The sequence below is a fragment of the Castor canadensis genome, chromosome 8 (genome assembly GCF_047511655.1).
Source record: "Castor canadensis chromosome 8, mCasCan1.hap1v2, whole genome shotgun sequence".
NCBI lineage: Eukaryota > Metazoa > Chordata > Mammalia > Rodentia > Castoridae > Castor > Castor canadensis.
The window spans coordinates 47,605,232-47,626,229 of NC_133393.1; positions in this window are offsets into that span (position 1 = coordinate 47,605,232).

Consider the following 20,998-nt stretch of genomic DNA (forward strand, 5'->3'; position numbering starts at 1 on the left):
TGTTTAGCGACTTTGGGTCATTTTGTCTTTTTCGTTCTGGACTATACACGTCCCTCATAAATCTAAGATGCAATTCCCAAATACTGATGGTGTCTTAGTCCTTACAGATGTCTTATGGGGGTTTAGGGAACACTATTTGAACAGACTTGTTCCCTGGCCCTTGCTCCTTGCACTTTTATAAGTGTACACTTCTCTCACGTGCGAGAAGGTCAACCCTACAGTTCCCAAGTTCACTCACGCAGAATAAAAATTGAAATGCACTCAACTTTACGTAGTCACTTGCCCGAGTGGCTATTAGCAGTCAGTACCTCTACTTAAGATACCCTCACAGTGAGTATTACACTAACCTGTATTCTTACTCGAAATTTAAACTCCCAATGAATAGCCTGAATCTCGCTGTTCTTATCCTTAAGAACTTACTTCATCTTTTGCCATCCCGAACAATTAAGTATCTTCCTAACAACATTTGCCTTCCTGCTGTCCTTCTAACATTTAACACTCCCCTTCCAAATGGACACCTCAGTCTTGCAACACAGACAAGGGACTAGCCAGGTTCCTAGACTGCAGAGGACAGGAACAAAGCCATCTGCCTGGCCAGCTGCCTTTTCTTAGCTGTGGAAAAGAGAGGATTTATAGGTTTGGGGCGGGGGATAGGGTCAGCTTCGCTCATGTGCAGTTCTGTGCATGTCTCCCTACAGCGACTCTGGCTTCTAGCGGAAGAACCTTTGCTGTCTTAGAGGAGGAAAGGCTTCTACTCTAGAGAGGGTTAGGGAGAAAAGGGAATGAAAAGTGAAGGTAATTTGCATTCAGGTGTTTGCATTAAATATTAATAGGACCTGGGGGCGAGGCTGGTTTCCTTTTTACTCATAGGCAGGTTGCCATGGCTGTTTGGGCTTTTGGGGGCTGGCTCTGAGTAGAGGGGGAAGGAAAAGGGAGACTATAACCTGTAAATAGCTCAAGGTCAGACCCTCATCCTGTGGCCTGGTGGCCCAGACTGCTAAAACTGAGTTCAAGGAACTGAAAGACAGACATTTCCACCACCAACCAGAGGACATCTTTTGTTCTCTTTGTAAGCAAGATACACTGTTGTGTTTTAAAAGCAATAGCTTGAGTTTAGGCTCCACAAGGACTGGCAGGACAAGAATGCGAAGAGCAGTACAATAGGAGAGTCCAAGGTCAGACACCTGAAAACTGGGTGTCCTGTGAGCCCCATGGAGGCAGGGGCTAGAGAATGTATTCCGCTGGGAGCCAGAGAGACCCTGTCCTCAGCCCACAGAACTGGGACTTTCTTATACTGATTTAGGAAAGGAAATAAGAGGAGCGGGCAGACTGGGAAGGACTGGTGTCCCTCTCCATCCACCTCCAGCTTTTGGAAGGTCAGAAAGTTGTGCTGTTGGTGACTGCGGAGACACCTGCCAATTTGAGGAAATAAATGATGGCTCTGTGGCTGAGGTGGGCTCTGTGATCAGTTAAATGCTTGAAGCTAAGGGTCCCCTATGGAGAGGTTTTTGTGACTGTTCTTTTTTTGAGACTGGAATTCTCCCAGTGTCTCAAAACTCACACCACCGGAGCAACTATTTACCTAGCCTTCTTGCAAGGCTGACTTTTGTCACCCAAGTCTGAGCCTGTCTTGGTGTGATCCCCTACCAGGGAGCCTTGGAAATTTCCACTGCAGCACCTTAAATTCAGTGCTACTTTGCATGGACCAGACAGCCCCAGGGATGAAGAAGTTTGACCGACTAGAGCAGTTATTATGTCTTGGCCACACATAGGCATTCCCTGGACATCATTTAAAAGCCCTGATGACACGTGGCACAATAAAATAAGACTCTCAAGCGGGTAGATCCCAGGGTTCAGTAGCTTTTAGAACTCCCGAGGATGGTTGTGATGGCTGCCAGGTTTGAGAGCCAGCGTGGGGGTTATAAACACATCCACATTGTCTGACTTTCAACTTTGTTATTGATAGCAACCTGGACCAGTTATCTCCCACTCTCCACTTCAGTTTCTTTGTCTGTAAAATGGGAATAATAAGGGCACTGACAGCACATAGTATTAGCGTGACGATTAAGTGAATTCATATGCACCAAGGGCTTAAGAAGTGGCCAGCACAAGTCAGCACTCTCTAGGCACTTGCTATTTATGATGCTAAGGAGCACATCATAAGAGGGCTCTTGACGAAGGGGACAGGCAGGATGGTGAAGGGATCTGAGCAAGTGTCTTGTGGGAAGAGGTGTAAAGACTGAGATGTTTCTCCTGGGAAGGGGGAGACTTTGATCAGATTGTCTTCCAGTTCCTATCAGATGGGGAAAAAGAACGTGGCTCGTTCTGCATGGCTATGAAGGAAAGAACAAAGCCATGGTGCAGAAAGAAGTTTCCCACAGAATCATTTGTCCAGCTGTCTAGCAGTGAGCTGGACTGTGCAGTGGGGAGTGAGTTCTCAGGCACTGGGCTATTTGAGCAGCAGTAGGACAGTGTTTGGAAGAATCAGAACAGAAGGGAATGGAATGACCTTCAAGGCACTCTAGCCCATGCTTGCCTGAACTGAGCACTGCTGTGTAGCCATTGTTAAATGCTCTCTTGAAGTAGCAAGGCCTAGCTGGGGTTGGGGTGGAGGCCATCAGGGACCAAGAGGAAACAAAGGTCCGGTGAGGTGCTCACTGAGGTGAGTGGTACACCTGGGCTGCAGTGGGACCTGCCCTCATAGGAGCTGATGACAAAGGAGCCTGAGATGTGTTTAGGACTTTTGCTATGAACAGGGATCTGGATGGTAGGGGGCCACTTTTTGCTAGGTTCTGGACGCAAACTAGAAGTGTGGCTGGACGCCTGGAGTCATAGAGGATACTGCCTAAATCTGAAGACCTGAGCCTGGTAGTTTCCACCTGTGACATCATGACACCATCCCCCCACCCTGTGCCCTCTAGCTCACTCCTGCCTCCCGCTCCTTGTGCAGATTCTTACCATCTTTCATCTATGCTGGAGAATTCTATGAAGCCTGTTTTACTTGCCTTCTCTTTTTTAGGGCCCGGGTAGGGGTCAGCACTAGTTTGACATTGGTGTCAGTCGTCTGTTTCCAAGGCTTTGCATCTGCAGGTTCAACCCATCTCAGATCAAAATATTTTAAAAAACCAGTTTACATCTATTCTGAACATGTACAGACTCTTTTCTTGTCATTATTCCCCAAGCAATACAACTATTGACGTAGCATTCACATTGTATTAGGTGTTATGAGTCATCCAGAGAGATTTAAAATGGCTCAAGTGGTAGAGTGTGAAGCCCTGAGTTCAAACCCTAGTACAAAAAAAAAAAGAAGTTGTAGCTGGGAACTGGTGGCTTACTCTGTAATCTAGCTACTTGGGAGACAGGTCTGGAGGATCATTTCAGGCTAGTCCAGGCAAATAGGTTGTGTGCCTGTCATCCCAAACTACGTGGGAGGCTAAGATTGGGAGGATCACCATTTCAGGCCAGCCTAGGCAAAAATGTTTGCAAGACCCCATCTCGGAAAAAATCTGGGTGAGGTGGGGCCCACCTGTCATCCTAGAGGTGGCAGAAATTGAGATCACTTGGTGGATCGTGGTATAGGCCTGCCTGGGCAAAAAGCGAGACCCTACCCAAAATAACCAGAGCCAGAAAGGGCTGGAGGCGTGGCTCAAGCTGTAGAATGCCTGGCTAGCAAGCATGAAGCCCTGAGTTCAAACCCCTGTACGACTGAAAAAGAAAATGTCCTTACGTGAGTGTAAAAGGGGGACTATTTGGCAGGGAAGAATTTCTGGGAGGAGGGAGAGGGAAAGGGGGGAGTGACGTGGAAATTTGAATATGATGGAAGTATATTCTATATGGTAATTTCATCCAACTGTATTATATGCATGTAAACATCATAATGAGACAATGAGTTTATGCTAATAAATGTTTTTTAAAGAGGAAAAAGCTTTTGTACAATTAATTTATGTGAATGAATTTTTTTAAAAGAAAAAGGAGGATATGAATAAGTTGCATGCCATTTTATTTACTTACTTTTTGGTTTTAGACATAGGCTCTCACTAGGTAGCTTCTGCTGGCCTTACGCTTATGATCCTCCTGCCTTGGCCTCCTGAGGGCTGGGATTATAGATATGTATCACCATGCTAAGCTTCTCCCACTCCTTTTGTGAGTTGTGCATCCACAAATTTTGCTATTTTCTTAGTGATCTGGAGCCAGTTTGCCACAGATAGTGAGAGACAACTGTATTTCACTAGAAATCAAGCCAAGTTTTCATTTTAGTAAGGGAAGCCCCCCTTTCCTGTTTGTCTGGCACCCATTAGGCCACTTCCCTGGGTATGCTTGGCTGTGGCCCTAATGGCTCCTGGTCCTCCTCCTGCCCCATCCTGCTCCCCTGCCCTGCCTGCAGGAAGTGTGCCTTCTTCTCCCTCACTTCTTGGTTTTTTTTTTTTTTTAATTTTTATATGTTTTCAGATGTTATAGTTTCAATCTTAAGTGTCCCCCAAAGGTGCATGCATTAAAAACTTGGCCCCACGCAGGAGATGGAACCCTTAACCGGGTGGGGCCAAGTGGTCACTGGAAGATCCCTCACTTCTTGACCTTTTCAGCCCCAGTGGACTTTTGTCCTCTGCATCGCTGCCAGTCAGTGCACAGCCACCCCCGGACTCCATGGTCCCAGTTTTATCTGTGAAGTGCCTCTGTAGCCACAGGCCCTGCCCCTGCATGTGTCCCACTCACTCCTGCTAAGCCTTTTCTTCACCGGGGGCCCCGGAACCCCTCCCCAGTTTTTGACATCTTGGACGGGTCCTGGCGGCATCCGTTCCCTCCCCCTGGAATTTGGATTCCTTGGTGAGCTGATTTGGCCAAGTTCTGCAAAGCGCCTCCATTCCTTCCCCTTTGACCTTCCACCGCATCTCCCAGGACAACCCTTTCATCTCCTCCTGATCTCCAGGCTGAATCGTGTGGAAGGGGTTTGTGCCGACGGTGAGGGTAACCGGAGCCCCTGCGCGTTCCTGCCTGCCTTGGGCTCTCCCGCAGGCATCCTCCTCCTCCATTTTTAGCTCCCTATCGGATTGCCACGACAGCTGCTCTGAATCTTTTCCACTCCGCTGCAGCCCTAGCTGACCCTGCTGGGCTCCTCGCTCTGGAACAGAGAGGAAAGCCATCCTTCCCTGCCGCCAGGCTTGCTTGCTTTATATTTCAAACATGGACAGGTTCTCATTCTCTTCTCCTTTCATCCTGTTGTGGGGTGGGGGAATGTCCCCTGCTTTTCAAAGCTACAGCTTCCTCCTGTACTTCTAACTCATCACCTCTTCCTCTGCAATTCTATTAATTGTGACCTTTCCTCATTCTCAGCCTCCCTTTCCTCTGACCCCACCATCTTGGGACTTTCACTTATTTCCTTCATCTTAAAATTCAACCCTAAACTTAGCCCTTCCTTGGTTTTCCTTCTCCCTCTTTCCTTTCTCTACCATCTTTCTTATTTCTCTCCCTGCCTTGCCAAACCATTTCTGCCTTCCTGCCCATGAACTGGCCATTCTGAGCTGATGTGCCTCAAATATACCTTGCCGTCTTCGCCCTCTCTGGGAGGCAGCTGGGGAAGGTAGAAAAGTCATGGGCTTTGGGGTCAGTCCCCTGAGGGTTTAAATCCTAGCTCTGCCCTACGAGGCTTAGTTATATAATCATTTTTTTGTGGAACTGGAATTTGAACTCAGGGCTTCACACTTGCAAAGCAGGCACTGTACTGCTTGAACCACACCTTCAGTCCATTTTGCTCTGGTTATTTTGGAGATAGGGTTTCACAAACTATTTGCCTCAGCTGGCCTCAAACCACGATCCTCCTAATTTCAGTGTACCAGGTAGCTAGGCTTACAGATGTGAGCCACTGGCATCCAGTAGTTATGTAATCTTGACCCTCACTTGGTTATTATTACTCTTTGTTTCCTCATCTGAAAAAATGGGAGCAAAACACCTAATTGACTGGGCTGTTGTGAGTATAAAATGAAGTTACACCTCTCTAATGCCCAACTCATAATTGCTGCAAAATAAAAAAAAATTCCCGTGCATCCCTTGCTTTAGCCAGTGCTGATTCCTTTGTGTGCTAGGCCTTTGCCTTCTCCTACCTGCTGAATTTCCACCCCCCTTCGAGGCCCAGTCACATCTGTACCTCTCCACTTGCTGGGTCCAAGTCCTTCCAGTTCCTTTTCTCTTAGAGTCATGTTCCTCTAGGATAGCAGGTGCTGTGGCCCACCAAGAGCCTCTGTGGCAGGTATTTGTTCTGTTTTTTTGGTGCTGCTGGGGTTTGATCTCTGGGCCTCATACTTGCTAGGCAGATGCTCCATCACTGGACCCACACCTCCAGCCCTTTTTGCTTTAGTTATTTTTCTGAATAGGGTCTCTTGCTTTTTCCTGGGGCAGGGATATTAAGCTTACCTTTGGATCTAGAGTATCTTTTGGAGGGTCTTGTAAATAACAACTAACAATTAAAAAAACCTAAATTGACCTGTTTCCATCCACGAAGATACTCACTAACTTTGTAAAATTTATAACAGGTCAGGCACTCACAATGTAAAGATATGAAAAGACCTAATGAAGACCATTGAGACTAGCTAGGTTTGGGATTCTTCTTTGCTACCTGTGGAAATGATTTCTCTTCAGGTCACTAAGATCCTACTGGTAAGTGCTTAAGATAATCCTCACTTGTGAGGGTAGAAGGGTGGAGGGAAATGGTCAGACAGCTGGTATTTGAAATACTGTCCAGCTTGAACAAACTATGACTCAACAATTATCTGTTTCTGAGTAGGACATAATTTAGACAGGTTTATAAAAGTGACCAAAGATACCTGTAATGGCTATCCTGTGATGAAAGTTCTTTTAGGGGGCTCTTTTTGGCAGGAGCATTAGTTAATTTATTTCTTCATGCCATGCACATTCAGTTTGGCTCTCTGTGCTTGGTTTGGTGTTAGGTGCTAGAAATACAACAATGAGTCAAGTTCAATTTCACCCTAGTCCATTTGGCCTGCGTAGGCTCCTCTTGGGAAGAGAAGACGGATACACAGAGGTGGGCTGTAGGCTGGGCAGCTGCCTGGGCTTAGTGGTTGTCAGAGAGGACAGTCTGAGGGACAGTTTTCAGCAGCAGCCACACCTGCCCCTTCTGGCAGGACCCTCCACATAGTGACTCTGGTCATGAGTCTCTGGCTTGTCACATTATTCACAGGCAGCCTGAAATGCCTCCTGCCATATTCACCAGCTTCCCTCAATTCATCTTTCAATCTAGAGGATTTGCAAAGATTTATATCATTAAGAGAAAGATCTCAACAACATGCCGTATGGAAAAACACGCTTTGCTTCTGCCCATATACATATTAGTCTGTAAGCTCTTCTGGGCAGGAACCCATTCTATGTGTCATGATCCTGTGAGAGCTTTATTTCTTCTAAGGGTTGCTATCTCAGAAATTTGGGTCTCATCTCAAATCAGTATTTAGGAACCAACACCAGGCCTTAACCAATGGTGAGCAGTCTGTTTTGCAGTGAGGCATGTGGGTCTGAATTCTGGCTTCTGCAGTCATCCTTTGGTGTCTGCAGGGGATTGGTTCCAGGATTCCTGTGGGTACAAAAATCCGTGAATTCTCAAGTCCCTTATGTAAAATGGTGTGTTTGCATAGACCCTTCCATGTACTTAAATCATCTCTAGATGACTTATACCTAGCACAGTGTAATCGTTCAGCAAATAGTTGTTACTTTATAATGTTTAGCAAATGACAACAAGATAAAAATAGACTATTCTTGTTTAGCACAGATGCTTTTCCCCCACTAAATATCTCGGATGTACAGTTGGTTGAATTCATGGATGTGGAACCCATGTGTGCGAAGGGTAACTGAATGCCCCCAAACCAATGATAGATAGAGGAGAGAGTAACCACATTTCTTAACCCAAGCCCTCTTCTTGGCTAAGGAGCAGCAGATTGAAATGTGCTCATCGTCCTTGTGGCCTGGAGGCCTTGGCTTTGGATTCTCCAGGGTGCTGCAGCTCAAAACAGAGACCAGATGAGACAGGCAGTTTCTATACTGAACATGCACTGTGTCTGCAGAGCACATGGGCATGTCTCACTGGTAGACTGTTCAAACAGAGTCCAGACAGCTTTTTTGCAAGGATAGAATGTCATGGTAGGGCCATCTGGGGCCAATGGGTAGAAAAGGTTGTGGGGAATCTTTCCCAGTCTGCCTTGGTGATTTGGGGGCAGCTCTTGAAACCCTTTCATCCTTCCTACTGGTTGGTCCACCTTAATGATGGTCCACCCTCCAGAAACCCATGTGAAAGAACCAGTCTCAGTACAGCAGAATACATGAGCTAATCTTAATATCTTAGACAATTTAGAACATCAAATGGGTACATTGCTGAATGTTTTTAAGATATGTTAAGATCTTTACCCAGTTTCCAAAGTGAAATGTTTTAGTGTAGTACATAAATAGCTCCCAAAGTCAAAATTTGTTTGTGATCACAAACAAATGATGATGGAATTTGATGAAAGTGGAAGTGTTCTTAATATTTCAATATAAAGTACTCTGGTTCAAATGCACCCAGAGCTGTCCCATTGTAAGGAAATCTGAGAAGGTATTCTTGAATGCTAGCATACATTTTTAACAAAGTTGTAGGAAAATGTTTATCAATTATCCATTTAATCAGAAATGTCAATTAATAGGAATGTTTATATATATCATGTTTTTTTTTCTTTTTTTATTCATATGTGCATACAAGGCTTGGGTCATTTCTGCCCCCTGCTCCCACCCCCTCCCTTACCACCCACTCCGCTCCCTCCCTCTCCCCCCCACCCCCTCAATGCCCAGCAGAAACTATTTTGCCCTTATTTCTAATTTTGTTGTAGAGAGAGTATAAGCTATAATAGGAGGAACTATATCATGTTTTTACAAGATAAAGCAAATAATCAGAAAATACTTTTTGCTAACAAAATGAAATAAGTAACTCCTACTTGTCAATTATTTGTAATATTTCCAGGTATTTTATTCTACAACAGTGACGTGGTGGCTATTGTGTGCATTTTATGTGTGAGGATGGTAAGATGGACAGGCTATTTTGCCTAGTCACAGAGCTGGCAAAAGGCAAGTCTGTTTGATTTTAAAGCCTTTGTTTCTTTTGTCTAACCCTGTCTCTGTGAAGTGTTTTCTCGGAAAACTCTCCTCATCCAGGGTCCATGAACATTTTAACTTGACCGTCCATGGCTTTTACAGTAAAGAACACCTGTGCCCACCTATTTATACATGTCAAATGAAGCAAAAGCAACAGACCCGATGACTACTACAGGTGGAGCCTTCCTGGGTGCATTCAGTAATGGGATCATGGAATTCTTAGGTTCTAAAACTGGATTTTATCAGGGTATTTTCAGTTTTATATGGATTTTATCTAGGGGATCGGCTCATGCTAACCAAACCCACTGATTAAAGTTAGGTGTTACTTTACCAATTGAATAGGAACAGAAGTGATACAATTCCCCAATTTCTTTCCTTCCCACTGTGGTGGGATTAGGGAAGCACATGTTGAAATGGAGCCTCAGTTAGCATGGTTCCTGAGTGACTGCAATGAACCAACCCATACTGGGCAGAAGAGAGAGAGACAAATAAGCTTGCTATTTAATTCACAGAGATGATGGGGTTGTTCGTTTTGTATATGACCTAGCCGATCCTAAATGATACAATAAATTGGTCATTCCCTCTTAGATTATAGTGGCTAATATCCAGTCCCAAGCTTTTTGAAGAACACCTGTGCTTGAGCCCAAATATGATTTTCCATCCAATCTACATGAAAATCTCAAGGACCTGTAATCCAGTTACTCAGAATTCGATCTATGTGTGTATTTGCCTCCATCTTCAGTGTGCTGGCCCAAGCTGCCATCACCTCTGATTGTCGCAATAACTTCCTTGTACTTTCTTGCTTGTCTACCTTTGCCATCCCAACTTATTTCCCTGATTGAATCCTGGGTGCACCCTTTACAAAACTGATATTTTAATTGACAATATATTGGGGATAGCTTTCCATGTTAGTGACATTAATTATTTTTCACTGAAGAAACATGGCTTGAAAATCAGGGCTGGTCATTTGCCTGAGGCCCTCCCGCTGAGTGGGCTGATCTCAGTGTTCTGCACCAAAGAGAAGAACAGGTGGTATTGGATATGCAGGGAATTAGAACAAAAAGAACAATCTCTGCAGGGAATACGTCCATCCAGCAGACTGTCAAGTACCCTGACTCCTAACTCAGTCCCTATGAATATAGTATATCTAACGCTTCTTTAATCTCAAAGCGTGATTCTGGCTGACAGTTATCATACACTGGCTTAATTGTAAGCTTGCAGGTGTATTCCTAAGAAACCATGGAATATTCTAAGCTAGATTAGAAAAGAATTCTTTTGATGGTTCAAAAAAAACTAGACACTTTCACATTCACTGCTATAGTTTGGACTTTCTCCTTATGAGTTGTTTATCTCAGATAGTTGTTTAGTGGTAGTTAATACACTCACAATAATTAAGTTGTTTTTCTTGTAGGCATCTCAATAATAAAGATTTAGTAAGTATGCTTTGTTATTGAACACTTAAAACTATGAACTGTGTAACCAAAACTGACATAGCAATCTTACATGTCATAGGAGAAATTCTATATGGTCTATAAAATTAAAAACAATTCATTTATTCATAAATGAGGAAAATGAATTGTAGCAAAGCTTATGGCCACCATTGTTAAGAAGCAAGATGGTACCTGGGCAATGGGCCACTTAAACCAGGTGTGCCTATGACTCTACTACCCAACTTTCCTCTTCCTTGCATGGTGCCAGCACCTGGTTGTGATCATTTTAAAACCAAGTATGAGATGTGTTATGACTTGAATGTGTCTCCCAAAGTTCCTGTGCTAGAATTAAACTTATTCTCCAATGAAATTGTATTGGGGGGGTGGGGCCTAATGGGCGGCATTTGGGTTACGGGAGCACCACTGTCGTGACTAGATCAATGGCCTTGTCCTGGGAGTGGCGTCCTTGTAAAAGACAATTTCTCTCTCTCTCTCATCTTTCTCTCCTCTCTTCTCTTTGCCCTTCAGCCATTGGATGACACAGCAAAAATCCCTGTCCAGATGCTGGTCCTTTGATCTTGGACTTTTTTAGTCTCTAGTACCATGAGCCAATAAATTCCCATTTATTACAAATTACCTAATCTCAGATATTCTGTTACAGCAACACAAAACAGACTAAGACACACTGTAAATCACATTCCCCATCATTATAATTTTCCCATTCACATTACAAAAATAAACTGAATAGATATAGGAGTTGTACTTACAGTCACTCCATGTCTGTGAATCAACCAAAAAATACAGTGAAACAGAAGATGATGGATGGGCATGGCATTACAGTTAGTTAGGGGTAGGGAGCTCTGGTGTGCTATTGCACAGTGGAGTGACTACAGGTAACAATAAAATGTACTGCATATTTCAAAAAGCTAGCAGAAAGGATTTTGGGTGTTCTAAGCATACACAAATGATAAAGAGATACATAAATGATAAGAGATAAAGGTTTAACCTTATTTAAACATTACACAATGTGTACATATGTATACATGTATTCCATAAGTATGTGTAATTTTTGTTTTAATGTATCAGTTAAAAAATAAAAAAATTGGAACAAATAGATAAAAAGAACATGATTTTTTCTCTTTCTCAAGGGGAGTACCAGTGTTTATTTCAAATAGTAGCTCTTGAAAAAACAGGTTGCAGAGAAGTACAGACAGTGGACACTGTGTAACATGATTTGTGATTCTCAAAGCTGTGTGTGTTTTGCCTGAAGGGGAAAAGTACCTGCCATTTGTTAGAACTGAATGCTTGCCAAGAGCACGTCCCTTTTGTTTGGAAGTGCTCCCAAAAGGATGCATTCAAATCCATAAGCCAAGTGATATTTAGTGTTTTATCTGAAAGTGAGTGAGGAGATGAGGGTTGGAAATGAGTTTGGGCTAAGGGAAAGAGAGAGAGGAAAAAGACACTGGGCAAAAAATTGATGAAGCAGTCTTCTGTATCCACAAACTGCAACACTAGGCAGGAAAATTCCAGAATAGCTGCAGGAATTTCCTATCTTTGGGTACAGCAGAATAGTATAGAATCAGAAAGCCTCCCCAAGAGATAAACATGGATTTTCTCAAAGGATTGATTGTTCTAGACAAAAATCATAATATAGTGTGCAAAAAAAGTTTACTTCTGACCAAAGCTAAAGGGAGAAATGTTAGCTCGTGGCAGAATGGGAGTGTTTCAGAGGGCAGGTACCCTCTAAAAGAGTTTTGAAAAAGCTACAGTCTTCTGCGGGCTCCCTGGCTTATTGGTTGCCATGGAAACCATTAATCTCATGGCCGAAGTGCTAAGTGATTTAAGATGAAGAACGCTTACTTGAACACATTTTGTCCCTGGCCTTGGACCCTTCTCCCTACACATGACTCTGTCCTCACAGCCGGAATGCCTCCTGCTGCTTTGGGGCCACAGGTGCTACACACTTTTGGGTTTTTCACTAATGAATCCAAGTGGTCAGGATTGTTGTGGGAAACTCTAGCAGGCAAAGAATTTGAGCAGGTCTGAGACAAGTTGGTGTCAATGTTGGCACGGCCTGGCTCACCTGTTGTGTGATTAAGTCATGGGGCTGCCGCTTGTTCTCTTGGGACAGAGCCAGGCAGCATTTGTTCAAGGGAAAAATAAGTCTGTGTGCTGTGTGACTATATCAATAGACACCAGCCAACAGATTCCAGTAGAAGAAAAGAATGAAAAAGTGGGTGGCAGGGACAATCCAGCAGCTATGTTGAAAGGTATCTTAGTAAAGGATGGCTTGGTGGCAAGAAACAAAAACCTGCTTAGCTTCAGTAAAGTGGGGTTTGTTGTTTGGAGTCAGGGAATCTCAGGAACCAACTGAAGGAAGTAGATGCTGACGTCATGGTTCTCCCACTTTTTGGGCATGTCTGCCTCATTCTTCTCTCTTGGAAAATGGTGTCCTTAAGGCCTCTCTCCCATCACTTGGGCCTGTCTGCAGATTTGGGCTGCCAGGGTGACTAGGAGGCTCCAACTCCACACAATCATACAATACTCTCCAGCAGGGTAACCAGTGCTCCCCCCAGTACACATGTAAGGTAGACTCTATCAGGGATCCTTAAGGCAGGTGTCTACCGTGGGTCCTATCACCTGGGGCCAGAGGATGGAGTCAGAGGGTGAGCTTCTCTCTGGATGACCTAGTGAGATAGGATTAGAAGTCAAATGGTAGGTAGAAAGAACAATGGATATTCATAAAATGAAAGCTGAGACACAGACAAATCAAAATAGGTCAGGGTGGAAGCTGGTCACACAATGGTAGTGCTGGATCTGTTCGTCCTGACTGAATGCTGGTGGTGGGACAAAGAATGTAGGGTTTTAGAAAGGGTAGCAAGTAGACTTGGCTGAGAATTCCAGAGGGGATGAATAGATGGTGTGGCTAACGAAGGGTTAAAGGGCTATTCAACCTATAAAGAGGTTGAGTAATTGAAAGTTTTGGTGAGATCAGGAGTTTGGAATTCATTAGAGGACAAAGATGGATCCTGAGGAGAAATGGTCCTTGGAAAGGTTGTAATTAGATAGGGAGTGGGTATTGGGTCAGACTTGGTGAGGTCTCATTGTGGCCAACCTGGGTATGATGCAGAAATGTTTTGGCGAGTGTCATTCACAAGGATGGTAGGGGACAGAGCCAGGTAATGGCCTAGGAAGAGCACTGGGATTCAGAGGAAAGGCCAGCCACACTCACCATCATCACCAGATGGTGGAGAGTGAGAAAAGGCAGGAGGAGGAAGACGGTATTTGTCAAGGAGACCAAGGGGCTGAAGGAAGAAGTGAGAGAGGGGGTCTACATCATGGAAACTGAAGGGAAGTTGAGTCACAGTGCATAAGACAAGGAGGGCAGGCATAGCTGGAAGAAGGCGATGAGGAGGATGGAGCCCGAGGCAGTAGGCACAGAGCGATGATTGTGAGGACGGGATACAGGTGGTAGGGGTAAGAGATGGGTGTAAAGAATGCAGATGACTAAGGTCACAGAAACAGTGGGTGGGGCGAAACAGCCGCATAGAAGCAGGGAGTAGCTGACAGGGGTTTGGTAGGATCTTAGAACTGACTGAAGAAACAGAGTTAAAGAGGAATTCACGCACATACATAGGCATTGCTTTGTCTGAGGTGAGCAAGAGACTCTGGAACAGAGGAATCTTATTGTCATGTCAGAGGGACTTCTTGCCAAGATGCTCCGTGCTTTCTCAGTCTGAATAGGAAGGCTTGGAAGTCTTTAGGGGGACTTGGATGTGACTGGGCCCTTGAGGCCTATTATGGTCAGGATTTGCACCCCTGGCTGTCTTGGAAGACAACCAGTTTCTGATTTGCTTTTTTGTTTATGCCAAAATATTAAAGCCTCAATTCTCCCCTGCTCTGACTAATTCTGAGGCTTAGGTTTTTGAGGACTGATCTTGCTTGGGGCTTTCCTGTGGCAGAGGGAGGGTATAGGAGCTTTGGGCAAATCTTTAAGAAGTGAAGTTGAAGGTCAGCAACTGTTCTGCACAGGATTTTTGGAGGGCGTGACAGGTGAGGTTGGTCACTGGCTAAGGAAAAGAATGTGTATGTGTATGCCTGTGTCTGTGTGAGTGAGTGTCTGAGTCTCGGTGTGTGTCTGCTTGTGCATGTGAATGCAGTCTGTGCTTGCACTCCTGTGTGTACATGTGTGTGTGCATGCATGTGCACATGTGTTGTCTGTGTGTTTGCATGTGTGTGTGTCTGTATGTGCATGTGTGAGTATGGGTGTGTGTCTTAGGGATGTGCAGCCTAACCCAGTGCTTTGCCCTGGAATCCAGCGAGCGCTATGCTCAGAGTTCACTGCATGGTGCCATCACGTAAGTAGTGCCTTTCAAAATACATGCAGCACACTAATGTCTCCACTTCCTTGTGTCTCTCAAATACGCTAATGTGTACACTTCACGGGCAGAACGGCTGTTGCTTCTGCACTTCCCAGCGCATGGGTCACTGATCATACTCCGTGGTACTCAGCAAGCACTTGCTGAGTGAAGGAATCAATCACAGAGTTCAAGTACACTGTTAAGAAAAGTTAACATTTCAGGGGTGGGGACTGGCTCAAGTGCTAGAGCACCTGACTAGCAAGGGTGAGGCCCTGAGTTCAAACCCAGTACTGCAAAACAGAACAAAACAAAACAAAAAAGCCAAAACCAAAACAACCCCCCTATCCAACCAAAACAAAAATAAAAACACAAACAAAAAACCTCACAAAACTTAAAATTCAAACAACAACAACAAAACAAAATAGAAAAAACAAACCAGGTATAGAATTTATTTCTGTAATCCCAGCACTCAGGAAGCTATGGCAGGAGGATCTGAGTTCAAGGCTAGCTTGGACTACATAGTGAGACTGTGTCTTAAAAAAGCCAAACCAAATCAACCAACCAAACACAACCCCAGAAGTAACTCAACAAAACAAAAACCAAAAACAAGAAACAAAAAAATCTGATTGAAGGACGTGCAGAAAAACCACAGAACTATAAATGGTTAAAATGTTCCAAATCATTCAGACTCAAAGAAATGTAAACTAATATTATAATGATATGCCACTTTCAGATGATCATACATGCTACTTCCGAAATCAGGAAATGTTAAAACATGATAACACTTAATTCTGGCATGATTGCAGAGAGATTTTTCTTTTCTATTTCAGTTAGGAGTGAGAATAGTTGTAACTCCTATAAAAATCTGTTTGTCAATGTGTGTCGGAAACTGTGAAAATGTCCATATTAGCTGACCTGTGAAATTATGATTGTAATTTTATGACTAAATCTTGACTAAGTATAATTCATTTCACCAAATGTTCTTTTACAGCAGGGCATTTACCATGAAGTGTCTGTGTATTTTTTTTTTTTGAGAAAATGTTGGTAGTAAAGTATTAAGACAGAAATTTCTACAACCATTATGTTCTAAAAAAAAAAAAGAGCAGTTTGGAGAATGCTCCTGACTACACAGTAGGAGTCCTGTTTTTGTTTTGTTTTGTTGTTTTTATTCCTTTTTCTTTTTGGTGGTACTGGGGTTTGAACTCAGGGCCTTGCACTTGCTAAGCAGGTGCTCTACTGCTTTAATCACACCTCCAGCCCTTTTTGCTTTATTTTTATTCTTAGAACAAGGTCTCACTTCTTTGCCTAGGCTGATCTGGACATCGATCCTCCTATTTATGCTGCCAGTGCAGCTGAGGTGACAGGTGTGTACCACCATGCCCTGCCACAGTTGAGATGGGGTCTTGAGAGCTATTTCCCTGGGTTAGCCTGGAACCACAATCCTCTTGATCTGTGTCTCCCAAATAGCTAGAACTATAGGTGAGAGCTACCGCACCCAGCTCCATTTATTTTCTTGGCAAAACAACCAAAACACCAGAAGTCCAATTAACATTAAGTCCTAGCATGCCTGGAGTTGAGAACAAATTATTCCCTACAGTATTTTACAAACTGGTCTTTGCATAACTCAAGTTTATGCCATGTGCTTATTTTGCCTCTACAATAGCTAATCCTTAATATTAATCATATTAACAATTGATAGTTACTATAAAGTATTGCTGAGATTCAGTTACAATGTGATCTTTTGACCATGGGGGCTTTCCTGGTCCTTGATCTTTGGATGACAGGTTTGTGACACTGAGTTTGGCATTATTGTATTTATTTCAACACTCAGTTTCCAAAAACAGTAGAACCTACAGTGCATGTAAGGATGATATGGAAATTGTTTTTCATTTAGATTCAAGACTAAATGCAAAATATAAATCCTGATTGTCCTCATAAGTACAGTCGCATATGTGTTTGCTAAGACTTGTGGAATTCCTTTGTTTTTTGATTTTTATTTGATGGACAAGGAGGAATGCTTTGGAAGCCCACTGTTGTTAGTAAGCCTCCGAGTTGCAAATGTCACACACCTGTCAGCTATTGAATGGTTCTTTCTTTCTTGAGCGGCTGTGATGTCATTTTGTCTTAGTTAGCTTCTAGCTTGGGTCTTCTTTCCAACACACTCTCAGCAATTAGTTATTTTAGCAGGACCTCCTTGTCCCCATCTGCTGCAAGAGCCGGTTCCCTGTGAACCAATGTGGGGGGAAGCAAATGGTTTTGGTGCAGATTGGTGGGGCCAGTGCCCCTACGTCAGAGATCACAAGGTGGGCGACACTCACCTCTCACCATTGGCAGGCTCCCACGCATGCCATAGTTGTCTTGTTCCAGGAGAGCCCCCAGTGGGTTCCTTCCCAGGCATCCCTCCCCAACCCCCACACCCCTGAGACCCTAGTGATGCTCCAACCCATCATACTTCAAGCTTGCCTTCAGAAGTTCACGGATGAGCTTCTGGGAACACATATGGCTTCCCAGCTTGTCGTCAGTCTGCCTCCCAGCCTTTCTCTTACCCAGTGTAAACCTACTTCCTCTCCCTGGCTATTCCAAGAAGGTCTCAGCTCCCTTCCAGTGGTTGAAGGTTGGTGGCTTCCTTTTGGGCCTTGCCCTACTTGCTGTGTGTATTGGAAAAGCACTTGAATGAGAATTAAAATACTGCCACCGGGATTTTAACTCAATTTTCCTTTGCCCTGTCCTTTTATTCTTCTTTCCCAAGCATGTGGTCACATTCTGTGGCCTGAGAGCCTCCTGCTGCTCTCCACTGCGTATAGACTATGTTACCAATTTTATTTTTAGCATGGCATCTCTTTCCCTCCTTTGCTGACAACTTTACCCTAAGCTCATGGGTATCAGCAGTCCTCTATATTTGCTGGTTCTGCGTTTGCAACTTCAACCAACTGTGGATTGAAGATACACTCTTCAGGAAAAACCATTGCTGTACTGAACATGCATGCACTTCTTTTTATGTCATACAACACACATATAGCATTTATGTTGTATTAGGCATTACAATTAGAGTAACCTAGGGATGATTTAATGTATAGGGGAGGGTGTGCACGGATTATTATAAATAACTATTATAAATATTATACCATTTTGTATAGAAGGCTTAAGCAGCTGCAGATTTTTGTTTTTGTTTTTGTTTTTTGGTGGGACTGGAGTTTGAACTCAGGGTTTTGTGCTTGTAAAGCAGGCGCTCTACCACTTGAGCTGAACCTCCAGTCTGAGCCTCTGCAGATTTTGGTGTCTGAGGGTGGTCCTGGAACCAAAGCCCCTCATACCAAGGCATGACTATACTTAGGGTTCTCTAAATAGTAGTATTTTAGGGTTGGGGACTTGGGTCAAGTGATAGAATGCTTGCCTACCAAGCATGAGGCCCAGAGTTCAAATGCCAGTACCATCAAAAAATAAAAGTAAATAATAGTATTTTAGGCCTGAGTGTTGTACACTTGGTCCACAAGATCCGTCCTTCTGAATTCTCCCTTTCTTGTGCCCTCTCCTCGCTGCTTCCTTCCCATTCATTCTTTCAGGTCCAATTAAAGCCTCATTGTCGCAGTTTCTCTGACCTCTATTCACAGCAAAGCTTTTGTGCCTGATAACCACTCATTCCAACCATGCTGTGCTGCAGTTCTCTGTGTATTTGCTTATGGTTTTCATTGAACTAAGGGCCTCGTTAGCCTAGTTTTCTTGCATCTGGCATGGTGTAGATGCTTAATAAAAGTGTGTTGACTACATGACTCAGGGGCAGTGCTTCTGCTGTTCCTTTCTTTCTAGCAATCAGCTCAGTGCCTGCCACACAATAGACACCCAAAAAATGTTGAAAATGGTCATGTCTGAATCAAGCAATAATACCAAATGTGTCAGACCACCTATTTCAGTAAGGAGAAAGATGTACTGTTATCCATGTTAGGGATGGAGACCCTGAAGAAGGCAGAAGGCATCTTATGAGCCCAATTCTTGGAATGTCAGGTGGGCTCTTTATTTCACCCCTCTGGACACTTTTAAAACTCCCATGGGAAGTCAGGCTGATGAATTCAGAGGACATTGCAACATTCCTGCTGACACATCTCAAAGAAGTCTTGGGCTCTTGCCACCTGAGCACACCCACTATACTGAATGTAGACAAATAGGTAAATAATCCCCTGCACTTCATCCCCCATCTCCCCCACCAGGGCCCAGATCAGGACTTTGTTGTGTGGGTCCCACAGCTCTTGCTATTTCTGCCCCACTGGAGATCAAAGTGGACCCCCACTCAGTCCAGCTCCCCATCAGCACAGCAGGCACTTACAAACCTTTATTAAAAAGTGTGGGGCCTGGCTGATTTTCTGGAACCACGCTCACTCACTCGGCAACGTTTAGCAGTTTCTGCTGCTATGTGCCAGGCATTTTGCTAGGGGCCGACACTTGGCGGTGGCCAAGGACACATGGTCCTTGGTCTCAGGGGCTCCCAGGCCAGGAGGCAAGGCCAGCAGATGCTCATGTGAGCCTATGCCTGAGTACTACTCAGGTGGCATGCTCTTCTGTGGAGGTGGGACAGCACCAGCACAGAGGAGGGGACATGACTTTGGCCTCTAGGTGACTCAGGACAGCCAGGCCAGAGGGACAGAGATGGCCACTGAAAAGGAACTGAGGTAGAGGCTGTTGGAGGAGAAGCTCAGAGAAAAGGAAAGAGCATGCAGTGTTCTTGACTCTGCCCACAGGGCAAGGTGACACTTTGGGCTCAGGTATCCTGTTCTCCCTGCTTAGTCTGTCCCCTTCCCAAATTAAGTCCCCCTTTTCCTCACATGCAGCGGGCATGTCAATGCATGGACACTTTCTCTCTCTCTCTCTCTCTCACACACTCCTCTCTCTAGGAGTTTTTGTCCCTATTGAAACAGCAGAAAACAAATGAAGAAGAGGCAAGGAAAACATGGAGTTCAGGCAGACAGAGGAAGGGAGAGAACCAAAGTATTCTGTTGTGGTCGTTATGCAACCAAACCCTTTGCTAGTACTTACCTGGGAGCTCCGCCCAATGTCTGTGTTCTATTTTTGGACTGGACAAGCTGGTCTAAAATGTGAGCCTACTCTCCATGTGAAAATGGCAAATAAGTTTCCTTGTTTTATCGCTTTCATGACTCAGGCAGGAGAAGAGTTAAACTGCAGTAGTGCAAGGAAGTAGCAGAGCAAAAGTCACAGTGCTGTTCCTTGGAACCATTTCTGCTAACCAGTTACCATTTCTCAAGCCCTCTGAAAGTGTGCCAGGAGCCGTCTGCATCAGTAGCCATAGGCCGAGCAGCCAGCACGGGGTGTTCTAGTCATTGGGCCCTGTGCCGAGCAGTTTTTACAGTTATCTCTTTAACCGGCATCTCGTTTGCTTTTATTTTAAGCAGTGCCTTTGGTGACAAGTGTGCTGAACTGACCACAGCAAGCTAAGAGACCTCTGGGGGCAGCAGACTCTCTGTCCAGTGCACACAGAGGCCATAATCAGATCATCAGAGACCTTTGACCGGGCTTCCTAATTCACGTTTATGTGCACGGCCAGGGCTGGGCAGACAATGGTCCACAGGCTGGGACACAGGCTGTCTTACTGCTGATGTCCACAGGCTGGGAGTGACTGTTACATTTCTTAATGACTGGAAAAAATCAAAGGCGAAGGAGTACTGGGGATTGAATGCAGAGCCATGCTCTACCGCTTGAGCCACGCCCCCAGTCTTTGTGCTTTTAGTTTCTTTTTTTAGATAGAGTCTCACACTTTTGCCTGAACCTGTCTCAGACTGTTTTTTCTCCTACCTCTGTCTCCCAAGTAGCTGGGATTACAGGTGTGAGCTACCATGCTTAGCTTGTTGTTCAGATAGGGTTTCACTGACTTTTGCTTGGGCTGGTTTCAGACCACAATCCTCCTGTCTCTACCTCCCCAGTAGTTGGGATTACAGATGTGAACCACCACATTTGGCCCCAAAGTAATATTTTGTGATTCATGAAAATGATCTGATTTCAAATTTCAGTGTGTATAAAATGAATTTTTATTGTTACACCAATATACTCATTAACTTGCATATTGTCTGTGGCTGT